Source organism: Pristiophorus japonicus, chromosome 1 (genome assembly GCF_044704955.1).
Source record: "Pristiophorus japonicus isolate sPriJap1 chromosome 1, sPriJap1.hap1, whole genome shotgun sequence".
Lineage (NCBI taxonomy): Eukaryota > Metazoa > Chordata > Chondrichthyes > Pristiophoridae > Pristiophorus > Pristiophorus japonicus.
In genome coordinates, this window is record NC_091977.1 from 40,567,237 (window position 1) to 40,585,784 (window position 18,548).

General features: G+C 43.6%; 1 protein-coding gene across 3 annotated transcripts in view; it reads left to right on the forward strand.

Moving 5' to 3' along the window:
* The first annotated feature begins 459 nt into the window (after positions 1-459).
* LOC139262996 (teneurin-3-like) overlaps positions 460-18,548 on the forward strand; it is a 924,456-nt gene continuing 906,367 nt past the window's right edge. For all 3 annotated transcript variants that reach the window (XM_070878430.1, XM_070878437.1, XM_070878446.1), the window contains exon 1: positions 460-509. The gene's annotated coding sequence lies outside the window, so the exon portion shown is untranslated. The remainder of the gene's footprint in view (positions 510-18,548) is intronic.

Consider the following 18,548-nt stretch of genomic DNA (forward strand, 5'->3'; position numbering starts at 1 on the left):
ACCCCCAATCATAAGATGAATAAAGAGCAGACGATGTTAATTTGACCTTTACTGGGCGCTGACACAGAGGGATTGCAAAGCCTTAAACCAGCACACATATGTACATATACATATATTGCTGTTGTTGGTCGAAATTAGCTGCATCCCGTCGCATGGCAGCTTCAGAAAACAAGTAGAAAGCCATTATTCACCAGCAAGTTTATTTATGGCTGACCCCTTAAATCATTGCATGGTAGATGCAGTGATTGGACACAGCATGAGAGGACGGGCGCTCTGCATCAGCTTAGCCAGACAGAGGGGTGTGTGTGTGTGTGTACGCTCGCAGCCCACTCACACAGTAAATCGCCAAGCACCTCCCGACAAAACCCACAGCCGCCAAAAAGAAGGCTTTTTTTTCTCGTACCGAGGGCAGCGGATTGGCGGCGCTGTTTGGGGGGCGCATTTTTTTTGGGGGGGGGGCGATGAGCTTGGTGAGGCTGCGGGGGAATCCCGCTTGCCCCAGCTGCGAGGTAAGGTTCCCGTGGCGGCGTTTGTGCCTGTGTGTGTGTGTCTGCGCGCTTGGCGGCGAACTCCATACATAGGGATCAGCCGCGGGAGCGCTGCTCCATTCACACAGCACTGTGAGCTGTTCAAGCACATCGCGGTCCTGGACATTCTCTCTCTCTCTCTCTCTCTCTGCATCGGCTGTGAGTATGTGTGTGTGCATCCTTCAACTGCATGCAACAGACAAGAAAAGGGAATACATGGGTTTTTATTTTATATATATATATCAAAATATTTTTCTTAAAAGTAGCTTTGATATGTGCAAAATGTTAATGAGCATTTTCTCCAAACAGAACGAGCCTGGGATGGGCAAGGTCTACTTGCTGAATGAAGTTGTGAGACTTTTAATCGCATTTGCAAACTTTGTATTTGTGTCTGGTTGTGTATGTAGGGTTGCCGGGTCCAAACAGTGAGAGTGGGAGAGGAGTGTTTCACAGCGAGGGAGGCTGCTGTGATAGTGGAGTTTGCATTGAAGAATTAGCTTGGGGTTTATCTCTCGCTCCCCCAGCTCACTGCGGGGTTTATCGTGATTTATTTCTGTTCGCCTCTCTAGTTAGTTGTTTCCGGAAGTTGCGATGTATTCTCTCAAGACACATGTTATGCCATCTACCTGATTACTCATTTGTGATTCAGTGACTTGGCTTTTAAAACAATCCCCAGCAGAGCCCCCGCACAAAGCTCTTTTGGAAAACAATCCGATTATTTTGACCGGTGTCTCGGGTCGCTTTCATGAGCTGTAGCGTGGGTATAAAGTGGTTTTCGGGGGGGCGGGGGAGGGCGAGAAAAAGAGTCATTTCATGCAATGTTTCTGATTACATTCACCGACCCCTTTGCAACAATGCAAATTTAAAAAAAACCCAAGCGGATCAGGAGCAAGTTTGCCCACAGTTGCTGGCGGGGACGGTATTTGTGCGGGTTGCTTTCATCTTTCGGGATTTGTAACGCCTGCTACCCTCTCTCTGACACAGGTTGGCAGAAGTTTGCCAGCCAAATGTGCCGGTGCCGATTGCGAACTGTTGCAGTTTGTACATGCCCCTCACTGGGGTTGCTTCTCTTTGTACTTAGTGTCGGCTGAAACAGCCAGTCAAGCGAGACAGTCGTTGCAATTGAAAGGATTTGTGTGTGTGTGTGTGTGTGTGTATATAGGAAAAGGCAGCTCCGATCCGATCCTTGATAATCTTCTTCTCATTATCTTTAATAAGCGTGCACAATGTTCCCCCAGCCCCAGAGGCTTTGGTGATTAACTTGAGGAGTGGGTGAAAGTATTACTGATTCTGATCCTCTGGCTGTGAGCTGAATACTGTGCGGGGCACTGGGCTCTGGGTCTGCTTGGACTCAATGTTACCAGCGTCCCTCGTGTAACTGCAGTCAGTACCCGCTCTCTACACGTTGCTCCTTCAGCGCTTTAAGATGGAGACGATATCGTCGCGCTTTTAAAAAAATACCCTGAACAGCTTTAGCCCCCGCCCCCCGCCAACCTCTCAGGACCTGCGCGATTCCACTCTGCCTACATTTGAAATATCCTCCTTTTTAAATTCCTCTTATTTCACGCGAAGGCTACATTTCCATCTGAATATCTTGTGTTCCTTAGAAGACTGCGCGACGTGACTTGCACGCCCCAAGTTGCTCCTGGTGCAGATAACCCAGGCCAATAAATAAAGCCACCACAATTCGCGTGTAACTTCTCCCCATCTCACTCCCCATAAATAAGATTCATTCATTGGATGAGAATACCGGTCTTAAAAGTGAAACAGGATTGTTGAATCCAAGCTTTTCAATCAGATTTGTTTTTAAATACATATATATGTGTCCAAAGAGCCTGGCTTCACGTCCATGGCTGGAAGCGGGCGTAATCCGTAAGGAGAAAACTCTCTCCAATTCTGCAAATCTGAAATAATCGCCCATCAGATTAGTGAGATTTCCAGTGTGGGGCCAAAGCCCCGAAGTTTGGTGGGTGAGAGAAGCGAGATTAAATTACTCCATTGAAAAGCAGCAGTGGGAAGAGAGTTCAAACTTTGGGAGATAGAGAGTGGCCAGACGAAGTTTCGCTTTTTTTGGTTAAGGGTCATTGCTGGGATGAGATTCTTGGTAAAGTGCAACATGCTTGCGGACTGCGCATCAACAATAACAGGGAGTTTAACCGCCCTGAGTTCATTCAATTTCACGAAACTGATTTGCTCACCACTTGCAATTTACAAAGAATCTGCGTGATCGTTTCAATTATTGAAAGTCACTCAGCCAGCAACCTTCTTTGTGATGGTGCTGTTAATGAACGGTTTGCTGTAATAAGATTTAAATACTCTTTTAAGAATCGAACTTTAATGCAGTGCCATTCCTTTTTAACTGCAGTAAGAAATCAGATGGACATTTAAAACGTTTAAAATCCTGAAATATAGTCGCGATAAAGGGAGCAAATGCTGAAAAGGCAGAGACAGAAAATATTGGAAATGAACAACGAGTCAGCACCTGGAAAGAAAAAAAAGATGAGATAAGAGATTTGTTTTTCTTGTCCCTCCTAGATTAACCTACAGATATTTTTCTGTAGGTGAGGAGCACTGTGGAAATTAAGTTTGTTAATGTTAGTACAGATCCCTTTCGAATCCACAAGCAACTTGATGTTTTGCAGGTGATAAGACAATATTGTAGTTTCATGAAAGGCAAACCATGATGTATATTTAAATAACTCTTGTTCATTTTGAAAAGAGAGTTGGGAATGACTTTTTTATAACTGTCACTTCCATTTTCCTTAACTGGAACTAGGTGAAAATTTATGACTGAAATAATTGGGAGATAAATCTAGGTGATCGCAACTGGTGAACTTGGCTGGAAGAAAATGATTGAAGGATTTTTCTTCTTTTCTATGCATGCTATTGACGTGAAACTTAAGAGTTTCTGTTATGTACCATAGGATTTCTGTTTATCAGTCTTTATTTTCTCCGGTTTTGGTGCTTGTTGTAGTCATTTTCCAGTCGCAATACAGCTAAGTGCAATCTGAGCTTTCTGTTTTTACTCAAAATCAGGGCAGGATTGTAGTTTCCGAAGTAAGTTTGACAATGTCGCTGCTTTAGGTGATTTGGGGCAGCCCCAAAAGGAGATTTTAGCCTCACCCTGTGCCAGACAGCTATGCTAATACCAGACAGCAGGGGAAACGGGAACTGGAAGTGGGGTGCAAAGTTTGTCTGTGAAAAAGTTGACCCTGTTTTTATCTCCCAAGAAAGAATTTGTACCAGTGATAGAGTTTTAGGGCATTTTAAGTGCTTATCAGCATCACAGACTGTAAACAGTGGGATACAATATCTATAAATGGATTTTAGATATATAGCTGAACATAATAAAGCAGGAATATGTTTTAAGTGAGTAAATTCTCTCACAGTATGCTGGGGACAGATTTTCTGCCACATTTGTTGGAGTGGGGTGGAGGTGAATAATTTTGCGCAACATTGCTCTTCCTGGCATGAGAGGGTAAGGTAAAAGGCAGAAGGTATAGAGATAATACTTCGGATATGCCAGTGCAAAGTCACGGGAACAGCCAGGGACAGTAAGTCGGTGCATTCTCCAAACTCTAGATAACATCCAATTGCAGGTCTGGCCAGCAAGGTGCTCTGCAGGGAAGGCAGGACGGGGGGAGGGGGTGCCTTTGTAAGTGAAGTTACTTTTGAGCATAAAGCATTCAGCTTTGATGCTGAAGGCAGCCAGGACTCCCCAAGTTAATAATGTTTGCTGGTGACCTGTATGCCGATGAGGTCTGAATTTACTGGCCGTCAGAGGAATCTGGACTGTTGTGAGTAATGGTGAGTAGTGAGTCAAGATTGCTTCATGACCGAAATGTAGACAAAGCGACAGGAGAGGCAGTCTGTTTGTCCCCAATTACTCGATTGGATGTGCTGCTGCTATCATTTATTTTTCATGGATCATGGGGATAAGCCAATATTTCTTTTGTACTGTGCGCATTAATACAAGGAATATATAAAATGCTCCTGCCTTTCCCGAGATCTTTGGGGAAAATAATTGGATCTGCAAACACTCCTTTTATTGTGTAAATGTAGGCAAGATGTAGAAGTATGCAGTGCAGGCAAGGTAAGTGAGAATCTAGGGATCGACTGATCTGTCAAATTTTTTGAGTAGATTTTAATTTCACCTCATGTCTTAGTGGGTACATAGCATCTATATATTTTGTTACCAAGCAATACAGATCTTCAGCGTCTCCAGGCTTGACCCACCCCCTCTCTATGCTGAGTAAGCTAACCTCAACTAGCACAGGGATGGGAGAGCAACAGTTAGCTTCGATTATCCAGACTGGGGTGGTGGGGGAGAGTCTCCCAGAAGTCCTGTTTGTGACTGCTTGCCAGTGAGCTGTCCTTGTGTTTGTGGGCATCAGGCAAGGGTAGGATCAGCTGACTATACTGTTCCCGCCCCCCCCCCCCCATTGCCGATTAACCTGCCAATACTCAGTATCTACACTCGAGCACAGCAACTCGGGAAAAGTGCAAGCGGACTGCTGTGCCTGTGGAACCATAACCCCAGGATGAATTGCTGACTTGAGGAAGAAATAAAATTGGAAAAAAAATTGGTGGTTATTTTTTGTGTGAAATGTTGGTACATTGCGTTTCTGATAGACTAGTAATTGATCCATGTACAAAGCAGTGCTGCAGCTGTAAAGTCTCTCTCCATTGCACAGTGAGCCAGGAGAATAGAGATTTCAATTAAAAGGGGAAAGGTTTCCACATCATTACTCAGATAATATGTAGTAGGATTGTGCACTGGCTTCTTAACTCTTAGAGTAATGAAATTTCTTTGCATCTCGCAGCACATTTAAATCTCTTTATATTTCATTATTGCAACATGAAAATAAATGCTCGTGTTGCACCAGGGGAAAACACTTAAACAGTTCGTGGTGTGTTAGATTCTGACAGAATGCAGAAACAGCGTCATATGAAAAAGGAGTTTCTACCCTGAAATGCTTGTTCAAAAAAAATTGAAACCATCCAAAATCAGCCTTGAACTTAACATAATTACGTAGCAGTCCTTTGATTTATGACCTTTTCGTAAACAATGTTTCTTGTAAATTTCCTAGTCTCCTTCCCTGTGCATGTGCCTAAATTTTACCGTTAATGCCTAATATATCAGAGGAACATGCAAAATTCTTCCAAAACCTTGCCGTCCTCACGTCGTGTTATTATTGCCATGTGAATTTTAATTGTGGTTTCCATTTCAGTTTTGATAGACCAGTAAAGATGCTTTGTTTGATATTTCACCCATTTACAATGTTATCCCTGTAATTTCGCTTTTACCTGCACATTAATAGAAATCTGATTCCCAACCACACCACCCCCCACCCCAACCCCTCCCACTCTTTCATTCTGAGCAGCTTTATTATGTATCCTTGCTTATAATGAAGATTAATGCTTTTGAGCACAGAAATGCTTTGGAGGGCTGTGTTCATTGTGAATGCTGAGTGCTGGACTTGTAATCAATTTCAAATGAGCTCCTCTGTTATTCGTCAGTCTCGTCAGTCTCTATCCAAATCTGTGTAATTCGGCTGTATTAATCTTGTTGGTGATTGATTGAAGCACTTCTGGATGTTAAGATGCCATTTGTTGGCGGAGAAGGACAGGAGATGCCGATGAGGATTTTCAATGCTTGCAGTTACTTGCCATTGTTTTTAGCTTGTTCGTTCCTGAAAGTTTTTTTCAATTCAGAGTAAATGGGGATGAGATAAGGACTGCACTGAGCCTTTGTGAAAGGTTTATTTTGAATCCTGAGTGGTGTCTTGATGCAAGCAGCTGGTTCTTGTAATGGCAACTAATGGCAGCAGAATGAATTCGGCTATTAAAAAGGAAACTGACAGGGAATGGATGGAGCAAAGGGTTAGAATACTGCCCTTTCACCTCTGGGACCTGGATTCAAATTGAAGCAATTGAAGGGATAAAGTCTTCTCACTGAGAAGAAGAATCCTACCTGAATTTAATTTGAGTGGTTCCACTCGTGGTTCTATTGGCCGCAAGGCACGGAATCGCCCTCGAATTTGTCGCTAAGTTTGACAGTTTCGTTTAAGCTGCTTTTGTTTTGTCACCGGTTTACTTTTGCTGCAGGGTGACTGACACCCATGAGTCAGTCCCCACTGTCACGCTGATAAATCCAGCTACCTTATTTCCACAGACTTGATCACCCAGTTTTCCATTCGGATGCAGAATTAAAGTAGTACCGATATAAAACCGCTTTAGAGGGGCATAAAGATGGCTGGTGTGGAAAATGCACCAGAGGCCATGGACTCCTGTGCTTTTAAGGTCACATGACCGAGGAAGTACAGGGAGCTTAACTCTGTAACTTTGTGCGTGGTATCTCACCGAGGGATACTTGATGCTGAAACTGAGCGAGAGGTTGACCATGTTTCCAATTTCCCAGGATTAACCTTTGTCACCACCATTGACACAAAACATGCTTTATCCTCTGCCCCAAAAGCATAAAATGCCATTTTTATCCAGGATAATGCTCCAACCTTATCTCTGCAGTTTCATTACACTAATCAATCCTACCTGGGGTTTAGTTGGAAATTGCCGTCTAGAAGTGTAATCAGTGTGTAAAATATCCATTATTTTCACAGTATGTTTCAAAGGGAAACTTGTATTAAAAAGAGTGACTGAAGGTCAGTAGCAAAGCCTTAGTTTTACCCCTGAAAGCCTGAGGTGCAGCATTTGTTCTGACAGCTGTACTGAATATTGCAGCTGTTTGTTCAGCACCATAAGAGTTAATTCATGCCACTGAATCTCAGTTTGCCCATTCCTGAGCAAATCACTCTGCCATAGAAATCACCAAATGGAGCACCATGTCCAATCAGTAAAACTTGTTCCTGAATAGTTCGAGCCAGTGTTCCATTATATACCTTTAACTATATGCCTTTGGGATACACCAACACAATCTCTCGCAGCGTATGTCTCCGACTTCATTTAAGCACCATATATATTTTTTATCGAAACAGGCTTTGCTTTTTTACAATTACTTACATTTATTTGGGATCTTTTCCCAGTACACTGTTAGACATTCAATTCTTAAATCATCCACACATCGGCTAGTACAAGGAAAGTGGAGCAACAGCCACAGGGCAGCAGTTAAAATGAAGGTGAGCAGCCCCAGTGTCTCTGTTTCTTTTGGAACATTTTACAATATTTTGTTGGTCTGTATTTTGCCAGCTGCAGTGAATTAATCTGTTGTATCTGATTTAGCACTTTTATAGAAGGGAAAAAAATCGTATTTTTTTCCACTGAAGGAAATAAAATCTCTTTACTGTGCCTGCTGAAAAAATATTTCTCAAATCTAAAATGAAGAAAATGCCAAAATAAAATGTGTTATTGATGACTGGCTTGACCCTCAGTTTTTCTTGACGTTGTCTATAGGAGTTTTCGACATTATCTGAAGGAACTGTGTTATTCTTGTGTTGCTTAGTGGGTGTTTCAGAGAGAATAACTCTTCCGTGAGAGGGGAACGGTGAAATGCTTTTGATGTCCTTTCTACCTCAGCAGTTTAATTAACTTCGCAAAGTACTACAGCGATAACTGAGTTTTGAAATTAATTAATTTCTAGTATCTAGGTATTTACTTATGCAGAGCAATTGTTTTATAAGCCTCATTCACATTACAGTAATTTTACTGCACATTACAGCAAGAAGTGTCAATAAAATGGATGTCAGTAAAACCTCAGTGATTTTGCCTGACATTGGAGAATTCACACTGACAAATTCTAATAATAGGTACAGTCACCCAGGTTTCTACTGGTGATTGTGATTTTATTTCTTCTTCCTGAGGGTGAGACTTCCTCTATATTTCTTTTCTATATTTTCTCTCCTTTATCTTTCTTAAGTCTCATCGTGCACCTTGGCCACGTGGTTAGACTGACACTCCGCTCACACGCCTTTCCCAAACCTAGGAAAAACCTTATGAAAGAGAAATCATGTTTGACAAACCTGTTAAGAGTTTTTTGAGATTGTAACTCATAGAATAGATAAGGGGGAACCAGTGGATGTGGTGTATTTGTATTTTCAGAAGGCATTCGATAAAGTGCCACACAAGAGGTTATTAACCAAAGTAAGGACCCAAGGGATTGGGGGTAATGTACTCGCATGGAATGACGATTAGTTAACGGACAGAAAACAGAGAGTAGGAATAAACAGGTCATTGTCGGGTTGGCAGACTGTAACTAGTGGGGTACCGCAAGGATCAGAGCTTGGGCCTCAGCTATTCACAATCTATATCAATGATTTAGATGAGGGGACCAAATGTAATGCAGTATATCCAAGTTTACTGTTGACACAAAGCGAGGTGGGAATGTAAGTTGTGAAGAGGATGCAAAGAGGCTTCAAGGGAATATAGACAGGCTAAGTGAGTGGGCAAGAACATGGCAAATGGAACATAATGTGATAAATGTGAAGTTATCCAGTTTGGTAGGAAAAATAGAAAAGCAGAATACTTTTTAAATGGTGAGAGATTGTGTCCTTGTATATGAATCACTGAAAGTTAACGTGCAGGTACAGCAAGCAATTAAGAAAGCAAATGGTATGCTGGCCTTTGCATTACAACAGCGATGACACTCCAAAAGTACTTCATTGGCTGTAAAGCGCTTTGAGACGTCCGGTGGTCGTGAAAGGCACTATATAAATGCAAGTCTTTCTTTCTTTTTATTACAAGTGGATTTGAGTATGAGTAAAAACGTCTTCCTGCAATTATATAGTGGCCCTGGTGAGACCACACCTGGAGTATTGTGCACTGTTTTGGTCTCCTTACCAAAAGAAGGATATACTTGCCATTGAGGGACGGCAACAAAGGTTCACCAGACTGATTCCTGGGATGGGGAGATTGTCCAATGAGGAGAGATTGTGTAGACCAGGCCTATATTCTCCAGAGTTTAGAAAAATGAGAGGTGATCTCATTGAAACATACAAAATTCTTACAGGGCTTGACTGGGCAGATGCAGGGAGGATGTTTCTCTGGCTGGGGAGTCTAGAACCAGGGGTCACAGTCTCAGAATAAGGGGTTGGCCATTTAGGACTGAGATGAGGAGAAACATCTTCACTCAGATGGTGTTGAATCTTTGGAATGCTCTACCCCGGAGGGCTGTGGAGGTTCAGTCGTTGAGTATATTCAAGGCAGAGATCCATCCAGAGATGGATTTCTGGATATTAAGGGAATCGAGGAATATGGGGATAGTGCAGGAAAGTGGAGTTGAGGTAGATAATCAGCCATGATCTTATTGAATGGCGGAGCAGACTCGAGAGGCCGAATGGTTTACTCCTGCTTCTATTTCTTATCTTCTCATGTTCCCAAACCTACCTTTTTGACCAAGCTTTTGGCCATCTGCCTGAATATCCTCTTATGCGGCTCGGTGTCAAATTTTGTTTGATAGCGCTCCTACCAAGCACCTTGGGACATTTTACTACATTAAAGGTGCTGTATAAATACAAGTTGTTATTATTCATTGACTGTAAAATGCTTTTCGATGGCTTGAATGTTAATTGTATTCAGGTGATGGGCAACGCTCCCCCTCGCTGCCGGTTCGGTGCAGCCTGGACCAGCTTTTTCAATGTTAAAGAACTGTCAATGGGCTGCACACCAAAACACATTACGGGGAACATTGGTGGTGGCTGTTAATTGGGGACTCTCTTGTGTTCATATATATGGGAGCAGGCCAAGGAAGGGGAAACTTATCTTGTGGGTGTACCGTGCATAAAGTATGTCTCTGGAAATACAGACTCTAGTGTTCTATCCTATGCCACCTGGCTATCCGACTTTTACACTGAGGTCATGAAATGCAAGTTCTTCTTCTTTTATTAAGGGAAACTTTGATTCAGGTACCCAGTCAACTATTGTTCGATCCAAAGTTATACTCACTCATTTTTGCTGATACCAAACTTCCAAGAAAAGCAAATGATTTTGTTTCTATTTGGCCTCTCACCATTTTCTCTGCCAATTGTTCTGCCCTCTTCTGAAGACTGTTCCAAGGGCACCAGTTGCCCTCTGGCATCTCGTACAAGTGGCCATTATTCACGTGTAAGCCTTAACAGTGAGTGACAGTAGTCGCTTCCATCTTGCAGGTGTGGGGGAGCCACCAGACACAAGCCCAATCTTCTCATCTAAGGTTGACACACATTGTTAATCTCTTAATTTCCAATGAAATATGAACTCCGATTGTAGTTTTAATGTAACTTTATTCTGGCAGCAGCAACAAGCTCCTGACTTTAAGCCAGGCCTTTGTCCTTCTGAGACCACATGGCCAAAATGGCTGTTTATATACCTGGTTCAATTTAACAGAAAAGAACTCGCCTTCTTTGACCTTATTGGCTCGCTACCCAAAGTCCTAAAATGTCAAGTTGATTGATGACTTAATGCAATGTGGTCTGTGTTTTTTCAAAACTGCAGCCGGGCTGCAGAGCTTGAATTCTCTATCAATCCCCCCTTTGATTCTTTCACAAACTGAATCATAAAACATCAGGTATCACTAAACATTCGAAAAAATAATTTCGCACATGTTAATAGAGTTTCCTTCTATAATTTGTTGATGTGTTTCGCCACATGTCTGGACTAGTAACTTCCACACAAATTTACACCAACCCTAGCTCCATCGTGGCCACAATGGAAGTCTGGTTTTAGTAGGTTAATTAACCTTATTCCAATTTAATACAAATCAATATCTTAATTCAACCAGTAAACAACCTTCCCTTAAGCATAACATACCCCTGTGCCACGTACAGACGGTCTGCTGGGACCTGCAAGGTGTCTCACCTGCGGGACAGCAGTTACAGCCGCCTGGTTGCAACAACATTTAATCAACATAAACGAACAATATAAAAGTAAAATAATTACAATGAATAGAATTAAACCTTCCACCAATGAAGTTCCTATTGAACCTAGCCATTCAGTGGCTCCGCTCCACAAAGTGAATGATGGGGGTTGCTTAAGTTTTTCTACCTCCTTTTTGGATATGCTCCGCTAAGTGGGTAATTTCTTCGGAGCTATCTGGGATATATGTGCAACACTCAGCTCCGAGTAGGGCGCAAGTACCTCCCTTTTCAGCAAGGATGTAGTCAAGGGCCAGTCTATTCTGTAGGGCTACTGTGCAGATTGCTACCATTTCTGCATTGATTTAAACTAGAGCCTCTGAGGTATCATTGGCGACTCGTTCCACAACGGATGCCATGTTAATGGATTCCCTTGCCAGTCTGGCGGTCCCATATCTAGGGATCAGAATGGCAAAGAACCTCTCTGTTTCTGTGATAGCTCTCTTAGAACGGTGTAAATGTTCCGACAGTGACTTTATATGATACATATAAGGCACAATGTAGGCTAGATAGCAGGATCCCATCCAATTCTGGGGCAGCCAAGGGTAGGCCTTGTGGCCACACACCCAATAGGTGCCATTATAGGCAATGAAGGTTAGCTGTTTCTTTGTCAGCAACACTCCGGGGCCTGTCCAGGCTTTTCCATCTGTTTTATTCAGAATCCCTGTTAGGTTAAAAATTCCCACATCGGCCCAGTTTGGAAGGTTCCGTAGCTTGATTATATTATAATTCCGGGAGCAGTTACTACACCCCATATTTTGGCCTCCTTTGATGTTTCTAATCAGACAGACTGATTCCCCCGGTCTTCCTATTCCCGTTGTATTAGTGATAACAAAAAATGGGGGCCGTTTGGAATTATTGTAGCACGGTTGGTATCCCCCTTCAAAGGTAGTCAGATTGTAACCTGCTGACTTCCATTTACGTGCCCAGTTTTCCGTATCCTGAAACGCCTTGCCTGTTTTGTTTTGATTAATTATCCACTCAGCCATTTCCGAGATATTCAAGGGAACTGGCCTCAAGGGAATCCCTCCCTTTGAGTGAATAGGAATATGCTCACACACCCAACAACTAGAAATGTTACCTTGTTTGGCATAAATGTATGACATATATAAAAAGGTATTTACATGTAATTCCCTTGCTACCCTACTATTTCCCTTTGGTGCAGAGGGTCGGCTAGTAAGAAGTAGGCCTATGCCTAGAATACCTACAGTCAGTAATACAGTAAATTTATACATTTTGGCAAAAAAATAATTGTCCTTATTAGATTTCAGCTTCAGTTACGGGTGCTCGTTTAACTTGTGAAGCACACGGATCCAGGCTTTCTTTCCTTGGACTTTAACAGCTGCCTGGGTGGTCAATAACACTTGAAAAGGTCCCTCCCACTTGGCACCCAAAGGTTCTTTATGCAACTTTTTCACATACACCAAGACTCCCGGGATGATGTTGTGTCCTCCTTCGGGTGGATTACCCCAAGCTGCCGATACCTGTCGGGAAATAGAACTAATAGCATTGGTTAGGTTCTGACAGTATGATAACAAAGTGTCATTCATTAAGTGAACATCAGCTTTCCGTAAATCGATAGTTCCTGGCAGTGACATGGGTCTTCCTGTTATAATTTCAAATGGGCTAAGACCTGTAGTTCTGTTCGGGGTTGCCCTAATGCTACATAGCACTATTGGTAGTGCCTGGGGCCATGGTGTTCCTTCTTGGTGATATTTGGCAAGCTGTTGTTTCAGAGTTCGATTCATTCGCTCTACTTGTTCTGATGATTGTGGATGATAAGGACAGTGTAAATCCCACATAATGTTCAGTAACCTACAGACTTCTTGGCAGACAGCACCTGTGAAGTGTGTTCCCTGATCTGAGTCAGTGCTCCTCGGGACTCCCCATAGGGGAATGTAATCCTTACACAAGACCTTTGCAGTGTGATTAGCTGTGGCTCTTTTAGTTGGGACAGCTTCTACCCATCTAGAGAATCTGTCGACCATGACAAGAATGTTAGTGTATCCTTGGCATGAAGGAAGAGATATATAATCAACCTGCAGATGTTGGAATGGTCCGACAGGGGCAGGGGGCCTCAGTTGGGGCATTACCGTGATGGGTCCAGAATTATTTTTCTGGCAGACCACACAGCGGTCTGCTACCAGCTGGGCATGTTTTTTAAATCCCCGACCCCACCAGCTTTTCTGGAACCGTGCCGTCATCTGTTGTGAGGTCAAGTGTCCCCACGAGTGGATCTGTTGGGCTAAAAAGGCATAAGCGCTTGTGGCGTGACTGGCTTGTCGGTAACTCTTTGTCTCCAGACACCATCTTCACATAGCTTAATTCCTGCCTCAATCCATGTCCATTTTTCCTCTCGGGAGCACTCGCCTTGCATTGTTTGAAGGTCTCATGTCAGAGTCCTGAGTGCTTTCAATCTGCACACCTGTGGTGGTTCTTCTGGGGGAACGCCCTGTGAGGCGGCATCTTTAGCTGCCTGGTCGACTAGGGCATTTCCCTGTGCTTCTGTGGTATTTTCCTTGGTATGGGCCTTACACTTCAGGATGGACACTTCCTGAGGTAATTGTATGGCCTCTAGTAAATCTCTGACTTCTTTTCCATTTCGGATAGGTGTACCAGCAGCAGTGAGGAATTCTCTTTTCCGCCATAACAGACCAAAGTCATGAGCGACTCCAAAAGCATAACGCGAATCTGTGTAGACATTAGCTGTCTGTCCTTCTGCTATTCGACATGCTTTTGACAGGGCCTGTAACTCGGCCTGTTGTGCTGACGTTCCTGAGGGTAAACATCCTTTTGCCACTACCTCATATAAGGTTGTAACTGCCCATCCTGCTTTTCTGGTACCATTGTCAACAAAGGAGGAACCATCTGTAAACAGGATGAGGTCTGGGTTGTGCAGAAGCTCCTCTGCTGCTAAGGCTGCTTCTTCTGTTTCTTTTAAAATCTCCATGCAGTCATGCTCTTCACATTCTCCCCCCTCTTTCTCCCTCGATTCTGGCATCGGGAGCATAGTTGCGGGATTAACCGGGCTGTCCCGGACGATATGGAGATTAGGAGCGTCCAAAACTGCTGTCCAGCGGATCCATCCAGCTGCTATCACCTGAGACATTCTGTTCATCGACAGCAAAGCGTATAAGGTGTGGGGACACTTGACAATCAGCTTTTGGTCGAGGACTAGACCCGCAGTGATCATTACCGCTCGACATGTAGCTTGCATGGCCCTTAGGCAACTTCCCCATCCGAGGGCTACCGCATCCAGTTTTGCCGAATAATAGCCAATAGGTCTTTGCCGATCCCCATGTTCTTGTGTCAGTATAGCTGTCATGTATCCTTCTTTCTCATGGACAAACAGGGTAAATGGCTTACCACTGTCAGGGATTCCCAGAGCCGGTGCCGAACACAAAGCCTTTTTCAAACTCAGGAAGGCCTCTCGCTGTTCCTTAGTGAGGGTGATGGCTTCTTTATAGGCACGTTTCCCCTTTAAAATATCATTCAATGGCTGAGCAAGCTGTGTGAAGGAGTCAATCCAATTTCTGTTAAAGTTACACAATCCCAGAAAAGACCTTAGTTCCTGAATAGTGGTGGGTTTTTTAGCAGCTCGAATGGCTGCAGTTCAATCCTGGGTAAGTTCTCTCTTTCCTTGTGAAATCTTTTGTCCCAGTTATGCAAACTCTTCTTGGGATATTTGTGTTTTGTCGATGCTGGCTTTATGTCCTTTCAGCCAAAGGTGGTCCAGCAAAGCTCGTAAATCTTGTTCATGCTGTTCTTCCGTGTTTGAAGCTAGCAGGATATCGTCTACATATTGGATGACTGTGGATGACAGGGGAGGTAATTCTCGCAAATGGCTTTGTAAAGCCATGTGGAATACCGTAGGGCTGTTGTGGAAACCCTGCGGTAACCGGGTCCAAGTATACTGTTGTCCTTGGACCGTGAAAGCAAACCACTGTCGAACCTCCAGTGCCAGAGGCACCGACCAAAATCCGTTGGCCATATCTATAACCGAGAAATATTTATGTTCCGGTTTGAGGGCATTAAAAATGGTGGAGGGATCTGCGACCAAAGGAGCATTTTGATCAATACACTGGTTAGCTTTCCTATAATTGACAGTCAAACGGCAAGTCTCATTAGATTTCTGTACTGGCCACACGGGGCTATTGGAGGAGCTATGCGTTTTAATAAGCACCCCTTGTTTCTCCAATTGCTGAATAACCGGTAAGATTCCCGCGATGGCAGTTGGACTGATAGGATACTGTTTAGTGCATGGAGGTTTGGTCCCGGTAAATGACGCAGGCTCCATCTGGAGTAGGCCACAATCATTCTTACCTTTAGCCCATATTGGGTGTTCCTTCAATTCTTCTTTCTTCAAAGTTCTAATTGACCATGTCACCCGACCATCCTCAAAATGCAACGATGAATCTACTTGGATTAGAACGTCCATTCCCAAAAGGGGCTGATCTACTGGGCCTATCCACACCGGCATGGTTAGTTCATGTGGACCCAGCCCTATAAGTACCGGTGTTGTCCTTTTAATTTCCATTTTATGGCCCCCAACTCCATAGGCTGTACGTGAACTACCATCAAACGGCAAAAAATCTCCATATTGTAGGGGTAAGCATGTTAATTCTGCCCCTGTGTCTAAAAGACAGTCCACATCCTTATTGCCCACCCTGACAGTTATATTAGTGCGAGGAGGGGGGCCAGGGTGGGCTCGAATCGTTTTTTGCTATCTCAAGTAACTCCTTCTGTTGTTGTATTGTCAGTCGCTTAAATGCTTCTATGAGGTCGTTATCTTGTGACAAGCCTGGTTTGTTGGCTGAATTGTATCCCTGGCTGCGTCCTCTTCCCCAGCCTCGACCTTTCTGTTTTGCCCTGCACGTCTTGGCCCAGTGACCTTCTTTTCCACAATAATGACATTTTCCGGGTAATTTTCCTAATAACTGTTTATCGGAATCCTGGGATTTTCATCCCATAGCCTGTACAGCTCGGACTTTAGCTCCCATGTCCCGATCTAATTGGTGACATCGATCCACCAATGCTACAAAGGTAGTTCCTCTACCTTCCCAGTCCGGTAACACTACCTTAAGCATTTTGGACAGTTCTGGCTTTAGACCTGCCACGAAAGCTGCTTTCAGGGGACCAAACACTTGTTTATCCATTTCCTTATCCGTATTATTCATACCCGAATGTTCTGGCCACGTGCATCTAAACCGCTCGTCATACTCCAGGAACTCCTCTGTTCCTTTCTGTTGGCAGGCTGCAATTTTTCCCCAGTCTGTCTTAGCTGGACTGAAGGCTTGCAGCCAGTGTTTAATCGCCTCCCATCCTGCGTTTAATTCTTGCTCATCCTGCCCCAAAGCTTCTTCTACCTTGTCGTGCAATTTTCTTCCTTGTGTTTTTGGCACCATGATGGTCAAAATTTGCACTCCATCCCAGGGATGAAGTTGATATATATTTCTTAAGCGGTCCAATTGGTCCCACGTTTTTACTCCCCCTTTCTTTGGATTGGGCAATTCCTTGGACCATTTATCAATTTTCTCTAGGTCTGCCGGATCATAAACTAAATATTCTGCATACACCCTTTTCCTCGTTTTTTTTGGTTCCGCCCTCATCCGCAGTCTCTTCTGATTTGACTACAACGCGTCTTTTTTTAAACGGGACAAAGCGCACCCCTAATTCGTCATCCTCCTCCGATCCTGTATTGTTTGAGGATTCAGAATCTGTATCTATTCCTCAGTCGTGTCTTTGGGTTTGCGCCTTTAATTTATCCAAACATGGGTACCCTGGGAATTGACCGATACATTTTCCTTTTCCTATTACTGTCTCTTGACCTAATGATTTTTTCCATTCTTTAATTTCACCTTTAAGATCTTTAACTTCCGCTTCCGACTTTTCAAGTTCAAGTCTTTTCTGTCACAGCTGTGCACAAACAGCTTGCAATTGGACCTTTGTACTGGTCAGTTCTCGATCATGTTGGGAACGCATTGTAATTTCATTCCGCTTTCGGATCTGTCCCATAACGGCTAGGGACCATCTAGTTCACTCTTTATTTTTCATACGGGTCGTTTTTCCCCAGACCCTTTTAATCTCGTCCAAGGACCATTGCCCTTTGGAGGTTCTGTACTTTTGTTCGATCTTAATACAGGTTTTAGATAAGTTGAATTGTTGCTCTATGTATTCTTTCAACTGTTGGAGGATTTCATCTATCGAAACCTCAGGTGGTGCCCGCCCGCCTTTAACAGTTGTAGACAATTCTTTGCTCTTATCTTCTGCTGCCTTAATACTGATTTCTTTACTGGGGTCTCGAGTCGTCGGCTTTCCAGCCAATCAGTGGGTCGGTGATTAATTAATTAACACACCGCCGAAGTTAGACGTCCATGGGATCTCGAGCCGACTACCAACCGGAGGGTTCGCAAACCGGAGGCTTTCGGAATCGCGTAGAAGGAGAGGCGAATTTAGACTTTTGATCGAGGGCTTTTATAAAGAGGAGTCCTTACCTCAGTATGTCGGTCCGATGTCCAAAATTCAGTTTCTTCCCTCAGCGATCCTGTTCGTGACGCCAAAATTGTTAGATCTCTTAATTTCCAATGAAATACGAACTCCGATTGTAGTTTTAATGTAACTTTATTCTGGCAGCAGCAACAAGCTCCTGGCTTTAAGCCAGGCCTTTGTCCTTCTGAGATCACATGGCCAAAATGGCTGTTTATATACCTGGTTCAATTTACAGAAAAGAACTCGCCTTCTTTGACCTTATTGGCTCATTTGATAGTCTGTTCACCTTTAATTGGCTCGCTACCCAAGGTCCTAAAATGTCAAGTTGATTGATGACTTAATGCAATGTGGTCTGTGTTTTTTCAAAACTGCAGCCGGGCTGCAGAGCTTGAATTCTCTATCACACATACTTCCAGCAGTTGGATAATGATCAGGATTAGGAACTCTTAAACCAGTTCCTTTCCCTCTTCCTTTTAACTAAAGACACGGAGGCCAATTGTGCTATCCCTACCATCACCCTTATTGAAATCAACAGCCTCAGCAAAGACCAGGGATCAAATCTGGGAACTGCTTAGCCTGTAAGGATGAGCTATGAACTGGGTGAACTCACTGAGCCTTTATGGTGTGTGGTTTTGTCGATGAATATTACTTATTGTTGAAGTGCACCTTCTTGTCTCCTATGCTCCCA